Below are 21,605 nucleotides of genomic sequence, written 5' to 3'. Positions count from 1 at the left end.
CCTTTGAATGTGTGGGTGCGGGTTGTATCATGGCCTGGATTATGTCATCAGGAAGATTTTGAAAAACTTCCAAACTGAGGTACCTGTCTAGGCAGTCCCTGAGGGACGGGCCCTGAATTTCTACTCTTTAGATGTATTCCATGCCTTGTCAAGTTTCAATTTATGATTTTATTTTTTCTTTATTCCCCTTTCCCTTCCTTTCTTATTTGCTTTTTTTTTTTTTTCTGAGACAGGGCTTCTCTGGAACTAGCTCTTGTAGACCAGGTTGGCCTCAAACTCACAGAGATCTGCCTGCCTCTGCTTCCCAGTGCTGGCATTAAAGGCCTGCGCCACCACCATCTGACCCCCCTCCCCTTTGTTTTCTTGTGGCCCATATACCACCCCTGGCTTTATTCGATACTAGGTATCAAACCTAGGACCTCATGCACACTAGGAAAGCACTCCACTAACCGAGATACATCTCCAGTCCCAGGAAATATTAATGATGCCGTTTTCCTGTTTGATATTTCCCTCCAACTGAGCCTAGGACTATGTGCACACTAGACAGGCTCTCTCCCAATGAGCTACATACCCAGACCCGCTTGGATTCACAGTTATAATGGTCTACGCTTTCCATTGCAAATTGACTTAATCAGGGTGAGGGCTGTCACTAGATCTCCCTACTGTAGCCAGGCTGATCTTAAATGTGAGAACCTCCTGCTTTGGTCTCCCAAGTGCTGGAGTCACAGAGGTGTGCCACCATACTTGGGTTGCAAACTGTTTTTTATTTTTAATTTACATTCTACATTCCCCATAGATAAATTTAAATGAACTTTATACACCCAATAAGATAAAGATAATAGTAATTAGAATATAAAACCAGACCAAAGTGAAAAGGACATAGAAGTGAGTGTTTCAGGGGACCTGTGGTAAAGTGCTGTCATAAACTGCTGATACTCTTCCAAGGTCATCGGAGAGTAAGACTGTCCCCCGTGACGGGCAGAGATACAGCGCCACACTGCTGCCAGCATAGCCCCAGGGAGGTCTCCCCTTTAGGGAGAGACTCCACTCAGGTAAGAGCAGGCTTTTTGACTTGGTTGTTGAAAAGAATTTCAGAACAAGCCCGTTTAAAGTAGAATTGGAATTTATTAAGAGATAACAATGTATATTTTAAGTGTGACATTAATAGAAAGAGACTCAGAAAAGGGAAGACATACCCGAGTATGGGCATGGGTTCCCCAGAGGACAGCTCGCCCGTAGTTCTTACAGTGACTTGGACTATCGTCCTGTGGTTTCTGGGTTCCATGCTCAGAGGTGTAATTAAAGATTATGGAACCCGCTTTTGTAAACAAAGTGGTAAGGTGAGTTTACAGGGGTATTACCCGACTTAGTGGTCAGGGATCATTCTCAAACCCAGTGTATTTATTGTCTCGGATCTCTCCACCTGTGGGGCCCAGGAACAACTCAATCATTAGATCTGACAGCAAACGCCTTTCCTTGTAGAGCCATCTCATGGGCCCCAGTTCTTTTAGAATGCTCCTGCATCTGTGGGCAGCTGGCTATTTCAGTGGTGTGTCAAGTTTCCTGATCCCGTCAGAAGAAAAAGCTAACCAGGTCCTTGGGTGAAGGGCCTTTTCTGTCCCTCTCATTTCCTTCTCTCATCTCCTTCATTTTCTGCCCTTCTGACCTGCCTCCAGCTAAGCTAGAAGTCTCAGGATTTAGGAGTTACCCCACAACAGCAAAGACAATTGCGATGGTTCAAATGAGAACTTTCCCCCTGACCTTAGCCTTTGAACACTTGGTCCTTGGTTGAGATGCTCTTTGGGAGAGCGGGAGGCTTAGGAGGTGTGGCCTTGTTGGAGGATGTGTGTAGCCGGAGGTGGGCTTCCAGAGCTAAAAGACTAGAGCCTGGCGGAGTTCTTTCTGCTTGTGCTTAAAGATGTGAACCCTCAGCTGCTGCTCCTGAAACACGTCCTTGCCACCATCATGGACTCCAACTCTCTGGAACCATAAGACCAAATAAACCCTTTCTCCTTTAGGGTGCCTTGGTCATGGTTTATCGCTGCAACAGAAAAGTAGCTAATACGCCTTCTGAGTACTGAAACGGTCAAGATTATGGTGAGCCACATCTAAAAGAGAAGAAGCTAAAATGTTCTTTTTGGGCACTGGTGTTTTTTACGTCTACTGATGGGGGTGTGCCATAATGTGTATGTGGAGGTGAGAGGATTCCTGAGGCTCCAGGTGGTTTCCCAAGATACTGCTGTCATATCTGCATTCCAGGCAGATAGAAAAGAGCAAAAGTGAGGAAGGAGTTTCCCTTCTCTATTATGGGTTTGCCCAGGAAGTCCATTTTTATTACCATGTCCCAAAGTAACCACAGGACACTGTAGTAGTACTTTTTCATCAGAACCACTAGCCTGAAAAGTATGACACAGAGACTTATTATTAATTAGGAAGCCTAAGTCATATAGCTTATGCTTGTTTCCAACTATAACTTAAATTAACACATTTATTTTAATCTACTTTCTGCTACATGGCTCATGGCTGTAACCTCTCCTCCTGCATGTCCTACTTCCTCTGTGTCTGACTGGTGACTCCATCTTTCTTCTTTCCAGAGTTTTCTCTCTGCCTGGAAGTCCTGCCTATACTTCTTACCTAGTTACTGGATGTTCTGCTTTTTATTACAGCAATCATAGCAACACATCTTCACACAGTGTGCAAATATCCCACGAAGTTTCCCCTATTGTCTAACTGAAAAAGAAAGGTTTAATTTTAATACAGTAAGGACAATTATTAGGTAAGAATTACTTTCACAATGTTTAGCCCATATGTATTTTGGCAAATTTGGAGAAAGTACTATATTATCTTAGTGAGTCCAAAGTTTTATACCTAAACTACTTTCTATCATAAGTATGTATTACCATCCTAAAATATCTTTTTAGACCTTAAAACATCTTTTTAGATAAACAACTTAAGCTCTTAAGTTTTTCAACCTTATAAACTTTACATCTCTTATGTAAGTTTTTTTCTTTCTGAATTTGGTAACAAGGGAAACTGCAAGCTATAACTATCCAGTTTGTTTTGTATGAAGACCCCAAAATGTGAGCCTATTTCCAACTTGTCTGAAGGTCAGAGAGTTTACGCTTATTCAAAGTTGTTGACAAGTGTGGCTATACACCCTGACCTAGGGTGCAGTTAGTAGGTGTTTGGGCCATTAAGATGGCCCAGACAGGTAGATCCACTTCACCCTGACCAAAGGTCAGGAAATTCAAGCCTGCTTCTGCTCCTTCTTTTGAACTGAGAGGTTTGACCGAGGGAGTGGCTACCTTCAGGATACTTGGTCTAGGATGGGTTCACAGTCTAAACAACAGAATGCTTTTCTCATGAATTAATGGCTTGATGTCTCAAAGTATTGAAGCAAGTAACAGTTCTAGCTGTCCTTTGTATCACGTTAAAACAGTCTTTGGTCTTCTCCCCCTGTTGTATTAGGGTTTAGAACAGAGTTTGAAGTCAGTCTGAGCAACACGATGAAACCAGCATAAAAGCAAAACAAAGCAAAATGGCACTAAACAAGGAAAACAAAAGCTGGGGCCCAGACAGATGGCCCAGTGGTTAAGAGCTCTGGCTGTTCTTACTGAAGACTTGTGTTCGAGTCCCAGCACCAACATGAGGCCTCACAACCATTTGTAATTCCAGTTCCAGGAGATCTGATGCCTCTTCTGGTTTCCAAGAATACCAGGCACCCAAGTGGTGTAGATATACATGCAGAAAGAACCCATACACACCAAGAAGAGGAGGAGGAGGAAAGAGGAGGAGGAAGAGGAAGAAGGAAGGGAAAAGAGGAGGAAGAGGAAGAAGGAGGAGGAGGAAGAAGGCAGAGAGAGGAGGAGGAAGAAGGAGGAGGAGGAAGAGAAACAGCAGCAGCAGCAGTAACTTTTGAACTTGAGAGCCTATTTCCTGAACAAGAATGAACCTTCCTGCTAGATGTTGCGGACCGTGCCTGTACCCCAGCGCTGGGGAGGGTGAAGCAAGAGGATCCAGAGTTCAAGGTCATCCTTCTTGTACAGAGAGTTGGAGATCAATGGAGCTACAAGAGACCCTGTTTCCAAAGTCCAAAGAATAACAAAACTGAACAAAAACCAACCCAACCCAACCAAAATAAAACCAATGCATTTCAATATTAGACAATATCTGCTGAGTTCTAGCCAAGGACGCGAGCTATCATACTCTCAGCCCTCTCTTCTTCTCCTGCCTCTCCTGATTGTGCTGGCCATGCCATTTTCATACAGGAAAGGCTAACAGTGTTCACTTTCGATTCTCATACCACAATCCCCATAGTGTCCGCTGGGCTCTGTGTCTAAACCTGGTGTTCATTACTGGTCTTCTCCATGACATGCTTATTCCTATTCTTGGAGTCATCGGTTTACTGGTGGTCTTTCCTTGTCAAATCGTCTTTTCCATACTGGTGAAGTCTTTAAAGTGTCTTTATTTATGTACTTATTTTTAAGGCAGGATGTCACTATAGAGTGCTGGTTGTCCTAGAGCTAGCTGTGTAGACCAGGGTGGCCTTGGATTCATGGAGATCTGCCTGCCTCTGTCTACCCAGTGCTGGTATTAAAGGTGTGTGTCATCACACCAGGCTGTCTTTATAGTTAAAGAATAAGTTGGCTCAAAAATGATTGGTTTGTTTTTTTTCCACCTTAGTTTCTATTGCTGTTAAAAGACACCATGACCACGGAAACTCTTAAAAGGAAAACATTTAATTAAGGGTGCTTGCTTACAGTTTCCGAAGTTCAGCCCATTGCCATCATGTCAGGGAACATGATGTTATTTATGCAGGCAGACATGGTGCTGGAGGAATAGATGAGAGTCCTACATCTTGCAGGCAACAGGAAGTAAATCAAGACTCTGGGCAGTATCCTGAGTATAGAAAACCTCAAAACCTGCCCCAGCAATGCATACTTCCTCCAAGGCCATAACCACTCCAACAAACCACACCTCCTAATAGTGCCACTCTCTATGAGATCATGGGGCCAATTACATTCAAACTACCACACATTGTTTCTTTGAATATTGCAGTTGGTTAAATCAAAGACTAAGTGAGGTTTTGTTTGTTTTTGTTGGTTTGTTTGTTGGTAGACAGGGTTTCACTTTGTAGCCCTGGCCGTTTTGTAATTCACTTTGTAGATCAGGCTGGCCTCAAACTCATGTGTGCTGGGACTAAAGGCATGCACCACCACGCCAGGCAAGATTTATTCCCTCATATATGATTTATTCCGTTTACATGGATATAATACATTTCTCTATCTCTGGCATTCAGCAACTTTACCAATATGTACCTTAATCTGCATATTATTTATAACAATAGGCTTATTTATTTACATATTTCATTATTGTGTGTGTAATAGAGAGAGAGCATCATCTAACATTTAGCACTCTATCTTCACGACAGACTTCCCTTAGTGACGGGGAAAGGTCTGGGAAAGCAGCACTTGGGAGATGCCCTAATGGAAAGGACGTGGAAACACTTCCCTGGTAAACACATTGGACAGCGGCTGGCATGAGAGGCTTTAAGATGTTTTGTTTCTCCCTGCTTTGTCATGTTCTGTATTGAAATGATTTCTTGGTAATCAAATTCATATTTCTCTCTTGTTCACATAAGCTATAGTATTAAATATATATCTATCTGATGTAATGTGACTCCTATTAGACAACCCAAACACTGGCGTGCTCTTACAGACAGGTGCAAAGGGGAACAGACGTATAATCCACCTGCCTCGGCCTCCCACGTGCTAGAATTACACTCATGGCTAGAGCACAATTCTTACTTTATTTACATTTGTCTATTTGTATGTATGTGTGAAGGTCAGAGGACAATTTTCTTCTACCATGTGTGTCCAAGGAACTGAACTCAAGTCTTTAGGCTTGGCATCACAAACTCACAAAGCAATCTCACCAGTCCAGGGCACACTTTTAAATCAGCTCCTCACAAAATCTGTTTTCTCCTATCTGGGGCTATATCACACACGTCCCTCAGTTTTCGAGATGTTGTGGTTACAACCCCTAAGAACACATTTGTGACCATTGCTGGTCCCTCAGTCTGTCTCCCTTAGATCCCTCATCTGAATCAAGTTCCTCAGCCTGGAGGCTGGAACCTGTATTGTTAGGGTGGCATTTGCATGGGGCTCCTGTGGTATTTCTGCTTCCCCCTTTGTCTGCCGATTTAGGGAGGAGCTGGCATCTCTGCAGGCATTCCAGCTGCTTTACTCGTGGCTGACAATGGACCCATTAAACTGGGCATTCCTAAACAGTGCCTCTATCTTTTAAAAATTCTTCCTCTTCCTTCTCCTCCTCCTCTTCTTTGAGTCAGGGCCTCACTGTGTAGCCTTGGCTGCTCTAGAACTCACTTAGGTACACTGGGCTGGCCTCAAACTCTGTAGGTCCCAGGAACAGTGAGGCAGCCTATCTCCAAAAAGAAGGTTGAGGAAGACATACTGTATGCACATACACATAACAACACACACACACACACACACACACACAAGAATGTATGCATAAAACCAAAGAAAAAACACAAAAATCAATTGAATGTTAAATCACAAAAAAAATACAGACCTAGCGTTATAATTTTGCTGGCCTTCCCTCCTGTCCCTTTAAGAGACAAGTTCTGCCCACTCCCAATCTTGAGGTAAACTGGTCTGTTCTCCCCCCCCCTTTCTCCCCCTACATGCCCCTTTAATAAAACTTCACACTCACTGGCTGTCTGCATGGCGTATTGTTTCCTACCCACCGTGGCCAGGATCACTCGAAATCTTTCACCTAGTAATTTCACTTATATAATATGCAAGAACTCATCCCACTGTGATAGTACACGTCCATAATCCTAGTATTTGGGAGACAGAGGCAGGAAGATCAGAAATTAAAGCTATATAACAAGCTATATAACAAATTCAAGGTCAGCCTGTGCTACTTGAAAATCTGTCTCAAAACAAAACGAATCCCCAAAACAAGAAAAAACAAAACAAAAAGAAAACAAAGCAAAGCACAGGAAAAGTAAAATTCTGGGGAAAAAAAAAAGAATGGTAGAATTGTTAAATTCAGAGAATAATTGATTCTGGAAGTACAAGGAGGTGGACCTCCTAAAACTCTGACTAAATTTAGGCACTTTAAAACTGAGTAATAGTGCATGTTTCACCTTTGATTTTTAAACTGCATATTTATGTGTAGACGTGTTTGCAGGTGCACATGTGAGGTGGTGTGGATGGAGGCCAGAGGTCAGAGGTCAGTCTCAGGCATCTTAGCTCAGAAATACCTTTCACACACACGCCCTTTAAAAAGATTTTATTTATTTATTTACTGAGACAGTCTCACTATGTAGCTCTGGCTGGCCTGCAACTCTCTATGCAGACCAGGCTGGCTTCAAACTCTTAGCCATCTGCCTGACTCTGCCTCCCGAGTGCTGGGGTTAAAGACATGGGCCACCACACCCAGCCTTACCCCATTGTTTTAAAAGATCAGATAGGGACAGTGTGGTGACTCAACCAGTCCCGCACTTGTCACAGAGCCTGAAGGCCTGATTCCTTGGACCCACACAGTAGAGAGAACTGACTCTCAAAAATGTCTCCTCCCCCAAGTGTTCCCCTCCCTCCAAACACACAAAAGATCAAAACCAACTGCAATTTTTAAAACAACTGTAAAAGATGGAGTTTTCTCTTTTTGGGGAGACTTTAAAGGTAGGGAGAGAAGAAAGAAGCTCTCGCTCCTTCATGTCCTCTCTCTCTCTTTCTGTCTTTCTGGCTTCTTTCTTTCTTTCTTTTTTCTTTCTTTCTTCCTTTTTCTTTTTTTCTGACAAGGTCTGATCACTGTAGCTCAGGCTGACCAGGACCTCCATGCCGCCCAGCTCCTACAGGATAACATCTGAACAAGAAAGTACATGAAGAAAAGAAAAAGACTGGTAGTTGGAGGCTGAGGAAGGGGGATGGCCACAAACTCCAGGACAACCTTGCTGATGTTAGAATCTCTCCTGAGTGAATCACAACAGCATCTGCACAGATTCTAGTTCTGTCCATACATTGGTAAAACACATTTCATTCTGCATTCTACTTGGGGCTTGCACAGACAGGAAAACACTCGGCAAAACCTCTCGGCTGGGGTCTCCTTCTCCTCCAGCACTCAGATGTCCAGTTTGGGCATGATGGTTCTAATTAACATTAGCAATTGTTCCCTCTCTCTCCTGTCTCCCTTTCTCTTTTTTTTTCTTTCATGCAAGGGTCTTGTCCATGACAGGCAAGCATTCTACCACTGAGCCCTGAGCTAACGTACTTCCTAACAGCAATTAGCAATAAGTGTTTTTTCTCTCCTAAGGTTAGTAAGCCTACGTCCCCCAGGTAGTGTTAGGATGAGGGAAGGAGACTTCTTCCTTTTTCTAGTAATGAACACAAGAGATACAATGGTTTTTGCTTCTAGCATTTTTTTAAAAAAATTTATTCCTTTTTCATGTTTGCATGTTTTGCCTGCATGTATGTATGTGTATCTTGTATGTGCAGTGCCCACAGAGGTCAGAAGAAGGTGTCAGATACCTAGAACTGGAGTTGGGAGCCACCATGTGAGTTCTGGGAATCAAACCTGAATTCCCTGCAAGAGCAACAAGTGCTCTTAACTGCTGAGCTATGTCTCCAAGCCCTGCTTCTAATATTTTAAGTATATTCAAAACATAGTCCAGGCATAGTGGCAAATGTCTGCAATCCCAGCATCATTTAGGAAGATTAGCAAGTCTATCATTGTCCATTTTGCTTGACTGATTAGTGTGTATGCTTGATATGTGTACATGTTCATGTGTGTACTGGTTCATGTGTATATGACCGGAATTCAACACAGGGTAACTTCCTTTGTCAACATCTACCTTAAGGTCTTTCACTGGCCCTGGGACTCACCAATTGCTAGACTGGCTAGCACACCCAGCTTTTCGATGAGTGGAGCAAGTGCTTTAGCCATTGAGCCATTTTCTGAGATTCCCTTAAAATATTTTTGACTTTTGTCTGTGTGTACATGTATCCACATACGTGTGATGTGTGTGAAGGAGTGCTGGTGTGTGTGCACAGCACATGCGTAGAGATCAGAGGAAGACTTTAGGGAGTGGGTTCTCTCTTCCCACTGTGAGTTCCAAGGACTGAACTCAAGTCTCCATGCATGTGAATCAAAAGCATCCTGCTCACCAGGGCCTTCCTATGTATCCAACGCTGGGCTCAAGCTCATTTTGTAGTCCAGGCTGGCTCTGAACGCATAACCTCCAGCCTCAGTCTCCAATGTGCTATGATTACAGACAGGTACCACCATGTCTGGTCCATTTAACTTTAATGCAGTATTATAATACCAGTTTTAATTTCCTGACTGCACATTGACTCATTTAATCTTCATATCTGCTGAGGTAAGAGTTTTTATTGCAATTGTGATGAGTTACTTAATTACACAGGTAGTAAAGTACACATTACATAGATCTTGAGTCATTTCATATATATATATACACATATACAGTATATATATGTGTGTGTGTGTGTGTGTGTGTGTGTGTGTGTGTGTGTGTGTGTCAGGTGCATGAGAATGCCCAAGGACACCAGAAGAGGACGTCAGCTCCCAGGATGCTGGCATTACAGGCAGTTGTGAATTGTTTCACCTGGGTGCTGGGAACTGAACTCACGTCTTTTTAAAGAGCAGCATTCACTCTTAACTGCTGAGCCATCTTGCTCATGAATCACTTGCCGAGTATGGAGCATATCTGTTTTGTTTACCCCATGCTCCACATGCCTAGGACACTGCCTAAAATGTATTTGCTGAGTGAATTCTGCAAGCAAAGGCTTAGATATGTTAACAGCTTACCAACCATCAGTTACCAGTTAATCCAAACATCATTTGGATTCATCTTCTTACTGGCACCCACAAAGTCTAGGATCACATGGTAAATTCCTAGCTACTAAGCAGTGAGCTGTTGAGAAGCAACGGCCACCTTTGAAAAGATATTACTTGATTTTGAAGTGTTTTAAGACAATGAAACAGGATTCAGAGGCAAGCGGCAGGCACAGCAGCATGTAACATGCTAGGTTTCGGGGAGAAAGTGCATAAGAAACTCACTCCTAGCTTTGGAGGAAGTATTCTCAGGTTTGCCACAGCTATGACTTCCTTGGCATCTTGTCTGTAAGGAATGCTTTTTTTTTTTTTAAGATTTATTTATTATGCATACAACATTCTGCCTCCACGTGTGCCCACACGCCAGAGGAGGGCACCAGATCTCATTACAGATGGTTGTGAGCCACCATGTGGTTGCTGGGAATTGAACTCAGAACCTCTGGAAGAGCAGACAGTGCTCTTAACCACTGAGCCATCTCTCCAGCCCCAGGAATGCTTTACTTAACCTAGAGATCATTTGATTGTTCACAGGTTTTGCTTCTCAAATGATAGCTGCTGGTAGTGGGCTCCAGTTTGTATAGGCTGCCTTGGCACACTGTTCTTTCTTTCTTCCTTCCTTCCTTCCTTCCTTCCTTCCTTTCTTTCTTTCTTCCCTCCCTCCCTCCCTCCCTCCCTCTCTCCTTCCCTCCTTCTCTATCTCTATCTCTCTTTTCTCTCTCCCTAGCTCTCTCTCTCTTCCTTTCTTTCTCCTTCCTTCCTTCCTTTCAGATTTACTTATTTCATTTTATGTGTGTGGGTGTTCTTGGAGGTCAGAAGAAGACATCAGATTCCCTAGAACTGGAGTTAGACGGTTGTGAGCCACCAGGTGGGTGCCAAGAACTGAACCCAGGCCTCTGTAAGAGCAACAAATGCTCCTAACCACTGAGCCATATCGGTAGCCACCCTCCTTATTCTTACCAAACTTGCTTCAAATAATTGGCCAAGAGAGCTGGATGGAGAACTGATGGCAGACCAAACAGTAACATGGTGAATGGGATTTACCAAAGATGGAAGATTTTAATTTCAGAGGGAAGTATTACACAATAGATGTGATAGTGATTGCCTATAACCTCAGCACTTGGAGGTCGAGGCAGGAGAATCAAGAGTTTAATGTCATCTCCCAGTATAGAGGGAATCCAAGGCCAGCCCAGACTTCATGACACCCCATCTCAGTAAAGCAATTTGAAGGACTGGAGAGTTGCTCAAGGGTTAAGAGCACTTGTTGCTCTTCTGGAGATCTAAGTAGGGTTCCCAGCACCCATATCAGGCCACTCCCAACTGTCTGTAACTCCAGCTTCAGGGGATCTGGTGCTCTTTTCTGAGCTTCATAGGCACACACACACACACACACACACACTGCTTCTTTCCACATTCAGCATGAGTAAGAGGAACACTGAGAAACTAGCTCACCTCCATGCTCCCTCTTCTCACTGCAGCGCTGGTAGATGTCTGGATGCAGAGATCTCAGAACCTTGATTTCCCAACCAGACATCTGCCTAGAATATCAGCACTTGGAGGGCAGAATCAGGAGGTTGGTGAGCTTGAGGCAAGCCTGGGCTACACAGTGAGACCAAGAAAGAAAGAGAGAGGGATGGAGGGAGAAGGAAGGGGTGGAGGGAGAAGGAAGGAAACAGGGGAAAGTGATGTGAATTCTCTAATTCTAGTAACTACATAGGCATAAATTCTGAGGATTGCATCATGTCTAGAGCCATGGCATCCCCATAAAACAGTCTCTTGGTAGACTGTTGCTGAGTCATGGTGTTTGGCCTTTCTCCCTCTTCAAGTCAATTATCTACTACTTTTTGCACAGGCAGAAGAATTTAAAAAAAAAAAAACAGCAACAGAACATTTTCTAGTACATGGAGAAATTTGCCTTTTATAAATTTGTAAAGCTTCATGATGGAATTTTCTTAGATTGTGTTAAGTTAATTTTCTTAGATGTAGTATGGTGTTTATTTTTGAAGGAGAGTATCCTGGTTATTTTTTTTCTTGAGAGAAGGTTTTATTTATTCAGTTCTGGCCTTGAACTCACTGTGTAGCTGAAAATGACCTTAAACTTCTGATCCTACTGCCTGTGCCTCCTGAACACCGGGATTACAGGCACGTACTGCCAGAGACTAAACACAGCACTTGGGCATGCTCGGCAAGCACTCTACCAATTGCAAGTACGTTTTCCTTTTTCCTTCGTTTTCTTACTTTTCGCGTGTGGTGTATTTGCGTGTGCATATTTTTGCAGGCATTTTACTAACAACCATCTCCCGCCCCATGCAGACTAATTTTTAAACCAAGATTCATGGTTCACATAACACATTGGTTGTTATCTACCTTTGGCCTTTGCTTTCTCTCTCTCTCTCTCTCTCAGTCACTAACATGGAGACAGGATCTTGCCTCATAATCCAAACTGGTCTAAATTCACTATGTACTCAAGAATAATTCAAACTCTGCCTTCCAAGTGCTGGGATTACAGATGTGCACCACCATATCCAGTTCACATGGGGCTAGCGTCTGAACCCAGGACTTCAGCATGCTAGGCTGAGCTATGCCCCAGTCCCAGGACTTCACGCATGCTAGGCTGAGCTATGCCCCAGTCCCAGGACTTCACGCATGCTAGGCTGAGCTATGCCCGAGTCCTATGCTGGTTTTTCACAAGATAATGCCTAAGGATAGAGTCCTCATTGTGCTTTCAACTGAACCAGGAAAAATATACAGAAACTTCTAAGATTGAACCATACAGAATTTGCATATATGGAGAGAGCCAGGGTTTCATGTTTCAAAGGCTGGTCTTGAACTCAATATGGAGCCAAAGATGACCTTGAACTCCCGACCCTTCTATGTCTACCTGCTAAGAGCTTCTGTTACAGTGGGTGCACCACCATGCCTGCCTTATTGGAATTATTTAAATAATATAAATTAAGATAACTTGGTAAATGATATTCAAACTAGAACAAAATTACTGGAATAGTTCAGAGACCCAGTATATACCAGCAGGGGAAATAAAGAAAGCCAGTGTTGGGTTTTCTTTAAGAGGAAAGCGCCACACTTCTATACCTTACCTGAGCACATGGCTCCTCTGTAAAGACTCCTGCTGCCAAGGATGCTGACCTGAGTTTGATCCCTATGATCCACATGGGTGGAGGGACAGGAGCAGCTTTTACAAGTTGTCCTCTGACCTCCATGCACACCCACAGGGCGGCATGTGCACGTCCACACAGCTACACTGGCACACAAAATTAATTGATAGAATGTACAGAGATAAAAGGAGGCTAGTGCTGTGCTTGGCTAGCCTGCTGCTCTGGCCATGTCTCCTTAGGCACATCCTGGGGGCTGCTGCTGCCTTCTATATCACTCGCTACTTCTGTTAGTGCAGTCTTCATGCTCCCCCAAGCATCCATGAGTCGGGGAAGCTGGCCAAATAGAACTGCTGCCCCCATCTGCTTCCCTTTCTAAATTCACTCCAATTCAGTTCCCTTTTCAGCCTTGGTCTCATGAAAAACCACACATGAGGGAGTAGGTGGGATTCTCACCACCATTGGGAAACGACTCTGTGCCTTGAGGTGGGTGAAGAAGGGCCAGATATGCAGTTTCTCCCACTCAAGAAACAAGATGAGCTAGGCGGTGATGGCAAATGCCTTCAATCCCTTGGGAGGGAGAGACAGGTGGATCTCTGTGAGCTTGAGGCCAGTCTGGTCTAGAGAAACCCTGTGTGTGTGTGTGTGTGTGTGTGTGTGTGTGTGTGTGTGTGTGTGTGAGAGAGAGAGAGAGAGAGAGAGAGAGAGAGAGAGGATGAACATCCAAGAAATTGAATACCAGTTTCCTTCTTCATGCTCAGAGAACCCTGAGATCCCAAACAAAGCTGGCTAAGCCAGAATTCCTTGTGTCTTTTCCATGCCAAGCATTTCCAACTGTTATGTGGTTGGAAACCTGTGGACTTTATCATTTGTGGGGTTTATGTTTTCAGTCTTACTGGGAAAGAGCTTTCCTACACTCAGGCTTTACCAAACACAAAGCAGAGAACTGATCTGAGAGAAAAGGCAGTCAAGGCTTGCAGGTGTAGCTCAGCAATACAGTGTGTGCTTAGCAGACAGGAGCGCCAGGCTCAACACAGTAGCAACTGAGGGCCGTGCCCACAAGCCGGCACCAGCGGTGTGACCTACGGAAATAACTCGGCCTGCTTCAGTTTCCTTCCAAAAAACGGGAACAAATAGAAATGGTCATGTTATGGGGCTATGTTGAAGATTAAATATGTTAGTGTGTATTACATACTAGGAACCTAGTACTCTCTCCCCCTTCCTTTCTATATTATTTGTTTGCTTGCTTTTCACACCAGGTCTCTCTCCATGACCCTGGCTGCCCTAGAACTCACTATGTAGACCAGGTTGGTCTTGAACTCACAGAGACTTGCCTGTCTCTGCCTCTCAAGTGCTGGAATTAAAGGCGTGCCTGGCAGAGCCCTTCATTTATTTATTTGAACTTTTGGATACAGAGTCTGGATATGTAGCCCCAGTTGGCCTTGAACTCACTGTCCTGCCAAAGCTGGGCTTGAATTAGATCAGTCCTCCTACCCCAGTTCCTCAGTGCTGGAGGACAAGTGTGCACCAGCATGCGCAGGGATTTTTGTTGTTGTTTTGTTCTGTTTCTTCTGCAACAGTGGGGATTGAACTTGTGGCCTCACACATGGTAGGCCAGCACTCTACCACTGACCATATTACCTGTTACTGTTTTTGCCTGAAGCAGGGTCTCATTCTATAGCCCAGCCTGGCCTAGAATTCAGTATGTAGCCCAAGTTGGCTTTGAACTCTCAGCAATCCTCCTTCCTCCATATCCCAACTGCTGTGACCACTAGAACAGGCCAACTATGTCTGGTTAAGTTGATTGACTTGTGGTTGCTATTGCTGCTCTCAGGACTAGGGATCAAACCTTGTGCATGCTAAGCAAGCACTCTTGCCCCTGAGCCTTCGTGAGCATTTTAATAATGAATATTTTTATCTTTATATAAAGTGGAGACAATAGCCATCTTACCAAGTCATGGTTGACACTAAGTGACTATAAAATGTTGGTGTGGGGTTAACGCAATACAAGGTCCTTTGCCAGCGTTAGCTCTCTCTGTACCCATGGTTCATCCTGAGAATAGGTGCAGTATTGTCTATAGCTGATGATAATGGTGGCCATAACCTGGGGAAAAGAAGGAGGCAGATTTCTCAAGACAGAATTGGAGTTTAGGATTTAGATAGTGCAGACTACATAATAGTCCAGCCGTCCTGTGTCTTATTTGTTTGTTTGTTGATTCTGTAGCCAGGATTAAGATGAGGCTGTCTCAATTTATTCTGGGACTCTTCCAACTAATGCCCCAGGCTGCCTCCCACAAGCATGTGTGAACAAAGGCAATAAATAACTGTGGAATGGAGTTGGCCTTGACTCACAACTTACGTGGAGAAGGAAGAGGAGTACAGAAAGTCACAATCAGAGGCAGAGTCCAAGTCCAGCTTCCCTGAACGTTGATGAATCTGCAGTCCTGACTCCCTGCTTTACCTAGACCCTTCCCAGAGCATGCACAGAGCAGAGGGTCACCGGGAGAGGCCACAATGCCCAGTGAAAGAGGCTCACCCACCCAGCTTTGCCCTAGGACAATCATACTTTCTTCTGGAAGACAGGAACCCTGGCAGGTAGAATCTTGCTCCAAAACTATAGTGCTAATCAACCCACTGCTTCAGCTGCCCACTCAAGGCCTGGTTGGCATCCACACTTGCCCGTGGCGCTCCAGTCTGCAGAGGCCTTCACTTGAATGGGCATGGAAGGCTGGCAGGGTGCACAGGACATTAAAAATTAGGAGCTGAGATAATAAAACTGCCATCATTGCTTGCCAAACACTTCTACAAAAATATCTCTGCCTACTTTTCACTTAGGCAAGGTCTGGGCAGTGCTGGCCTCCGATGCAATTCTTTTCACTAGTTTTAATTGGGAACTTGCTCCTTTTGGGTTTTTTAGTGTGTGTGTGTGTGTGTGTGTGTGTGTATACCAGAGGGTATCCTTGGGTATCAATCTCAGGAATGCCTTTTACCTTCTTTAAGACTGGACCAGTAGGCTAGACTTGCTGGTCAGAGAACCCCAGGGATCCTCCTGTTTCTACTTCCCGGAACTGGGGTTACAATCATGTGATATTGTGACCAGCCTTTTTATGCATTTTCTGGAGATCAATCTCAGGTCCTTGCTCTTGCAAGGCAGGATATTTACCTACTAAACCATCTCCCCAGTGTTGGTGAAATCAGTGTTGTATGCCCACTGGTAGAGCAGGTATATGCAAGACTTTTGCTTGTTTGTCTTCAGATTTGCAGACTCTGCACTCAATTAGTTTGGTATTAGCTTGGCATGCAGGCCTTTTCTCTTTAGCCTGAGATGGGAGGCCGCAATGTGTCCTGTCTTCTTGGGCAACATCTGGGGCAAGTATCTGGGGTCCAGGTAACCTAGGCTGCCCACACTACTGCCCACATTTTCTGGACTCCTGGTGGCTACCCCACCCTGCCCTTTGCTCAGAGGTCACTGTGTGCCTGAGAGCCAAGAGAAAAAGCAGATGCATGAATCAGACACCTGAACAAACATTAACGGCCTTGCCACGGACTCTTCCAGTCTCCACAGCAAGTTGTTCACTGGTTTATTTCCTTGTGCTTAGTCTGTCATAGCTCTAGAACAAACCAGACTTAATCCTGCCTTGTGGCCTTTGTGCAGTTCTTCACCCAGATGACCCCGTGCCTCATCTCCTAGTTTCTTCTTCCCCTTGCATTTAAGTCATTTCTCCCCTGAGGTCTTTCTTAGCTGTGTTCTCTGCAAGGCATGCCAGCCCCCCTCACACCCCTTCTTTGCCCTGCCATACTTCTCTTATCTATAGTTGGTCTCCCCAAACCGAAGTAGCTTTGCCTGTTTATTCTCACTGTGTCACTGGCCCAGTTATAACACAGGAAACAGCATGCTGTCTGCGGTATCTGTCAATTCCATGAATGAATGTGGCAGATCTGTGAGCTGATAGGGCTTTCCCTATGCTGACGCTAGGCAGCCATGTGGTTTGGGTTAATCTTGTTCCCTTCTGTCCCTGGCTCGTCCATCTGTCCAATAAAGCAGGCACATGAGTTGCAGCGTAAGCTGCTTTCCAGCAGTAATAATTATGAGTCCAGGCCATATCCACTTACCGCTGCAGAGAGGCCCAAGAAGAAGGCAAGAAGAGAAGGGAAGGGAGGCAGGAAGCAGCTGCCAGGATGACTAATTGGGATCTCAAGTCATCCCCTTGTGATGATCCTTACAGGCCTCAGCAAAGCTTGGGACTGCTAGCTTTTGAGACTCACATGCTCTCTTGGCCTGACTTGTCCCGAAATGACCACGGGTTACACTGAGAAAGTAAACCCATGTGTTCCAGTGGTGGCCCTGGGGGTGGAGCAGGACTAGAGGAGTGCTAACTTGGTGCAGACCTTTTGTAAAACCAGATTTGTGCTCGCCTGGACCTTCTGGGCAGCAGGCTCGGTAGGAGCAGAGCGTGAAACGTGAGGGCAAGCGCCTCCCTTGGGTCACGAATTTGTCACGTGCTTGTCAGGCTGACCCACAGGCTTTCCTTGACTCCTGCTCTTCAGTAGTCTTCTATCTTCCCAGCTCTATCTATGGAGGCAGACGGATCCTTCTCATTTAAAAACGTGCCTGTTATATCCTGCTCTGCCAGTGGACAGAACTGACTGATTTCACCACAGTCCCCTCGGGTATCCCAGAAGTGTCTCTTGTTCTTCTGGAACGCAACTCCAAATCCTGCCTCCATCTCTCACCCCCTGCCCCACACCTGGCCTTAGTCCTGCTAACCCCTGACTTGTTCATGCTAGGCAAGACCTCTTCAGCGGAGCTCTGGGACTGATAACCTTTTAGAGACTCCACTGAAGCCATATTTACATACAAAGAGTTGATCAATGGGGAAAAGAACCTAAAGCCCCTCCCCATTACAATGTGAATTCCCTGGGGGAAGAGACAGAAAAGGCCAATAACCGAGCAGAGCTGTGTGGGCTGTAAGAATTCCCCATTCTCAGCAATAGGAACAAGGAGTCCCTGCTTTTTGGCTTCCCAGTGTTTTATACTCTGAAGCTACAGAGTAGTCTGGACGAGGGAGAAAAGCTATAAGCATCTACCAGGCAAGGACTGTTTTGTCATGAGTCTTTCCCATTCCTTAACCTGTGGTGTGTGTGTGTGTGTGTGTGTGTGTGTGTGTGTGTACATGTTCTTATGAGTGTGTGCGCCTGTGCATGTAGTACATATATACACATATGTGTCGTTAGAGGTTGACACCAGGTACTTTCTTAAATCTCTTTCCTTATTTTTATCCTTAATTTAATTTTATGTGTGGGGGTGTGTCGTCTGCATGTACGTCTGTGCATTGCATGTGTGCCTAGTGCCTGCATGGTTCAGAACAGGATATCAGATCCCCTGGAACTAGAGTTACAGATGGTTGTGAGCCACCATATGGGTGCTGGGAACCAAACCCAGGTCCTCTGCAAGAGCAACAAGTACTGAGCCATCTCTCCAGCCCAATCCTCCCCTCCTCCTTTGAGACAGGGTTTCTCTATAGCCGTGGCTGGCCTGAAGCTCTCTTTGTAGACCAGGCTGGCCTCGAACTCACAGAAATCTGCCTGCCTCTGCCTCCTGAGTGCTGGGATTAAAGGTGTGTGCCACCGTATCTGTTCCTCCTCATTTTAAGATCTTTTAAAAATTGTGTCTTTATATTTGTGTAAGAGCACATGGGCCAGAGGCCTTGGGTACCCTGCAACCGGAGTTTCAGGCAGTTATGAGCCAGCAATGGGTGCTGGGAACTAACACAGGTCCCCTGGAAGAGCAGCAAAGTGCTGTTAATAGCTGAACCATCCCTCAAGCACCTCCTTATTTTCCTTATTTTTTGAGATAAAGTCCCTCAATGAACCTGAACTTGATGATCCGACTGGGCTGTCTAGCCAGTGAGCTTTCAAGACCTGTCTGAGTCTGCCCTCTGACCCCCAGCACTGGGGTTACAGATTCTCAGCGCTTACGTGGGTTCTGGATGTCCAAATTCAGCCTTCATGCTTGCACGACGGTACAACAGACACTTGGCTGACCTACCTCCCAGTCCCATGGGTTGCTTGTTGTCTGGGCTTTTTTGTTTTATGTTATTTGCTAGAGTCTCCTGAAGCTCAGGCTAAACAAGATTCATTATGAAGCCACAAAGTGTGACCTTGAACTTTTGAATTCCTGGCCTCCCTTCTGAGTGTTGGGATTTGGGGGCCGCAAATATATTCTTCCATGTCTGATTTATTTATCGTTGGGGATTAAGCCCAAGGTTTTCTCCCTGTTAAGCAACCACTGTACTGAGTTATATTCCCAGACTTCTTTTCTAATTTCTTGAAACTGGATCTCACATAGTCTAGGCTAGCCTTGAATTTGCTAAGCCTGGCATTGAACTCCTTGATCCATGTACCTTTACCCCACAAAGCCAGGATTACAGGAGTACACCACACACTGGACCTTAACTCCTCTTTATATCTTTATTTCACCTCTATCACACTGCGAGCGCTCAAAGCTTCCTGCTAAGGGCTTGATCCACAGCATATGCACTACCTAAGAGAAAGCCAGCAGGTCTCAGGTCCAATATTCTCATTAGAACAGAAGAAACAGGCTCTTGTCAAGACTATATGTGCGGGAATTCTCCATGTGATTAGTCCTGGAAAGCTCTGGGCTGCTCAAGTGCAGTCACTACTTAGGCACTACGCATCGGGACCATCGCTTTCCTGTGGCTACTGAGCCTATACACATCTCCAGGGCTGGAGAGACAGCAAAGACAATGGTGGCAGAGGACCAGTGACAACCTAAAGATGGCTCAATGGGTAAAAGTACAAGACCGATGACCTAACTTCACCCACTGGAACCTTTTTTTAAAAAGCAGATTTGGTGTACATCTAATCCCATTACTCCTATGGAGGTAGAGGCAGGAGAGTTACACAATTTAGGACAACTAGCCTTGAGTGTGCAGAGCAGCAGCAGAAACAATAGCGAGAGGCTGGAGAGAGAACTCAGTGGTTAAGAACAAATCCTCCTCTTCTGGTGAACCCCAGTTTGGCTGCCAGCACCCATGTTAGACAGTTCACAGCCTCCTTTAACTCTAGCTCCAGGCTTTGAAGGCCTCTTCTGGACTCTGATAGACACATAATTTAAAACAAAATAAATCTAAAAAATAAATGAGAGCCCCTGCCTCAATGAGATAGAAGGAGAACAGATTTCCCAAAGTTGTCCTTTGACCTGCACATATAGTCTCCTAACACACACACACACACACACACACACACACACACACACACACACACAATTTGAAAGCTTCCAGTGTTAAGGAAGTTAGTACTCAGAGATGCTTTCCAGCTTGCAGACAACCAGACTACAAAGCATAAAGGAGGAAGCATTGCAAGATGGTTCTCACGATAGGGACCAAAGAAAGCTATGAGGGTATTAAGCTAGGCTTGAAGGTTCAGGATGATGCAAAACTGAGGTCAGAAGCACCAAGCCAGCTCATTCATTTAACAAATCCTTACTAATCTGGTTACCATGTGCAAACGTCTAAGTATTCAGAAGTGAATCCCCACAGTTGTGGAGCTGCCATCCAAGCGCGGGTGGAAAAGTCTCTAAATAAACTAATATATAAGCAACAGTAGGTTAGAGGGGTCGATGGGAGGTAAAACAACGCAGCCCCAACATGGCAGTCTCCGAAAACTGAACATTAGACTTACCACTTGAGAGGACTAGAGAGATGGCTCAGAAGTTAGAAACACTTGTTGCTCTTAAAGAGGATTCAGGTTCAGTTCCCAGCATCCACATAAGTGGTCTACAGCTCCCAGGAACTCCAGTTCCAGGAAATCTGGTGTTCTTCTCTGGCCTCTAGAGGCACCTGTATACACATGGTATACATATAGACATGCAGGCTTATACACATAGAAGGAAATAAAAAGTAGAATGGTTTTAGGAAAGGAACATGGCTCAGTGGTAGTGAAACTATGCATTTTAGGTTTTCTTTCAGTAACCTGAGTTTGGCAGTCAGGAGGGCCTCGAGGAGGCTGCCCCAGTTGGATAGCACATTATGTAATACACCAGGAACTCAGAAACCTCACGGGAGGAAACAACTGATGGCAAGGATAGCGCGAAGAAATAATGATCTTTGTTCTCGGGGTTTGCAGAACGGAAAAGGATCTTGTGAGCAGTCACAGGACAGCACATGTCTGCTCAGGTTCACCCACATGAGCAAGCACTGCAAACAGCCTTCCCCACCAGGAGTCTGGGGACACCCGGCAACCATTTGCCTTTATTTTTTTCAATTTATTTATGTGTGTGTGTGGGGGGGGGGTTGCGTGCATGTATGTATATGCACCATGTGTGTGCCTGGTGCCCAAGGAGGCCAGAATAGGGTGTCAGATCCCCTGAAATTGAAGTTACAGATGGTTGTGAGACACCATGTGGGTGCTGGGAATTGAAACCAGGTCCTCTGCAAAACCAACAAGTGCTCTTAGCTGCTGAGCCATCTCCCAGGTGGGACCACTTTTTATAAACCACTCCTAATTGAACTTTCTGTCAGGAAAACTATGGACAAGGGTCCTCCATCTTCTCACCGAGCTGACTCTCCCAACAGAACCACCCACCTGGCCTCA

At 45.0% G+C, this 21,605-nt stretch overlaps 1 long non-coding RNA gene across 5 annotated transcripts in view; it reads right to left on the bottom strand.

The window, feature by feature from the left end:
• The window catches only part of LOC121434842, a 64,262-nt gene that overhangs the window by 11,668 nt on the left and 30,989 nt on the right, over positions 1-21,605 (bottom strand). The gene's annotated exons all lie outside the window — the stretch shown is intronic.

This window comes from Microtus oregoni, unplaced genomic scaffold (assembly GCF_018167655.1).
Source record: "Microtus oregoni isolate MIOR12 unplaced genomic scaffold, Mior012 000002F_ref0000024, whole genome shotgun sequence".
Classification (NCBI taxonomy): domain Eukaryota; kingdom Metazoa; phylum Chordata; class Mammalia; order Rodentia; family Cricetidae; genus Microtus; species Microtus oregoni.
This window is presented reverse-complemented; position numbering and strand designations above follow the sequence as displayed.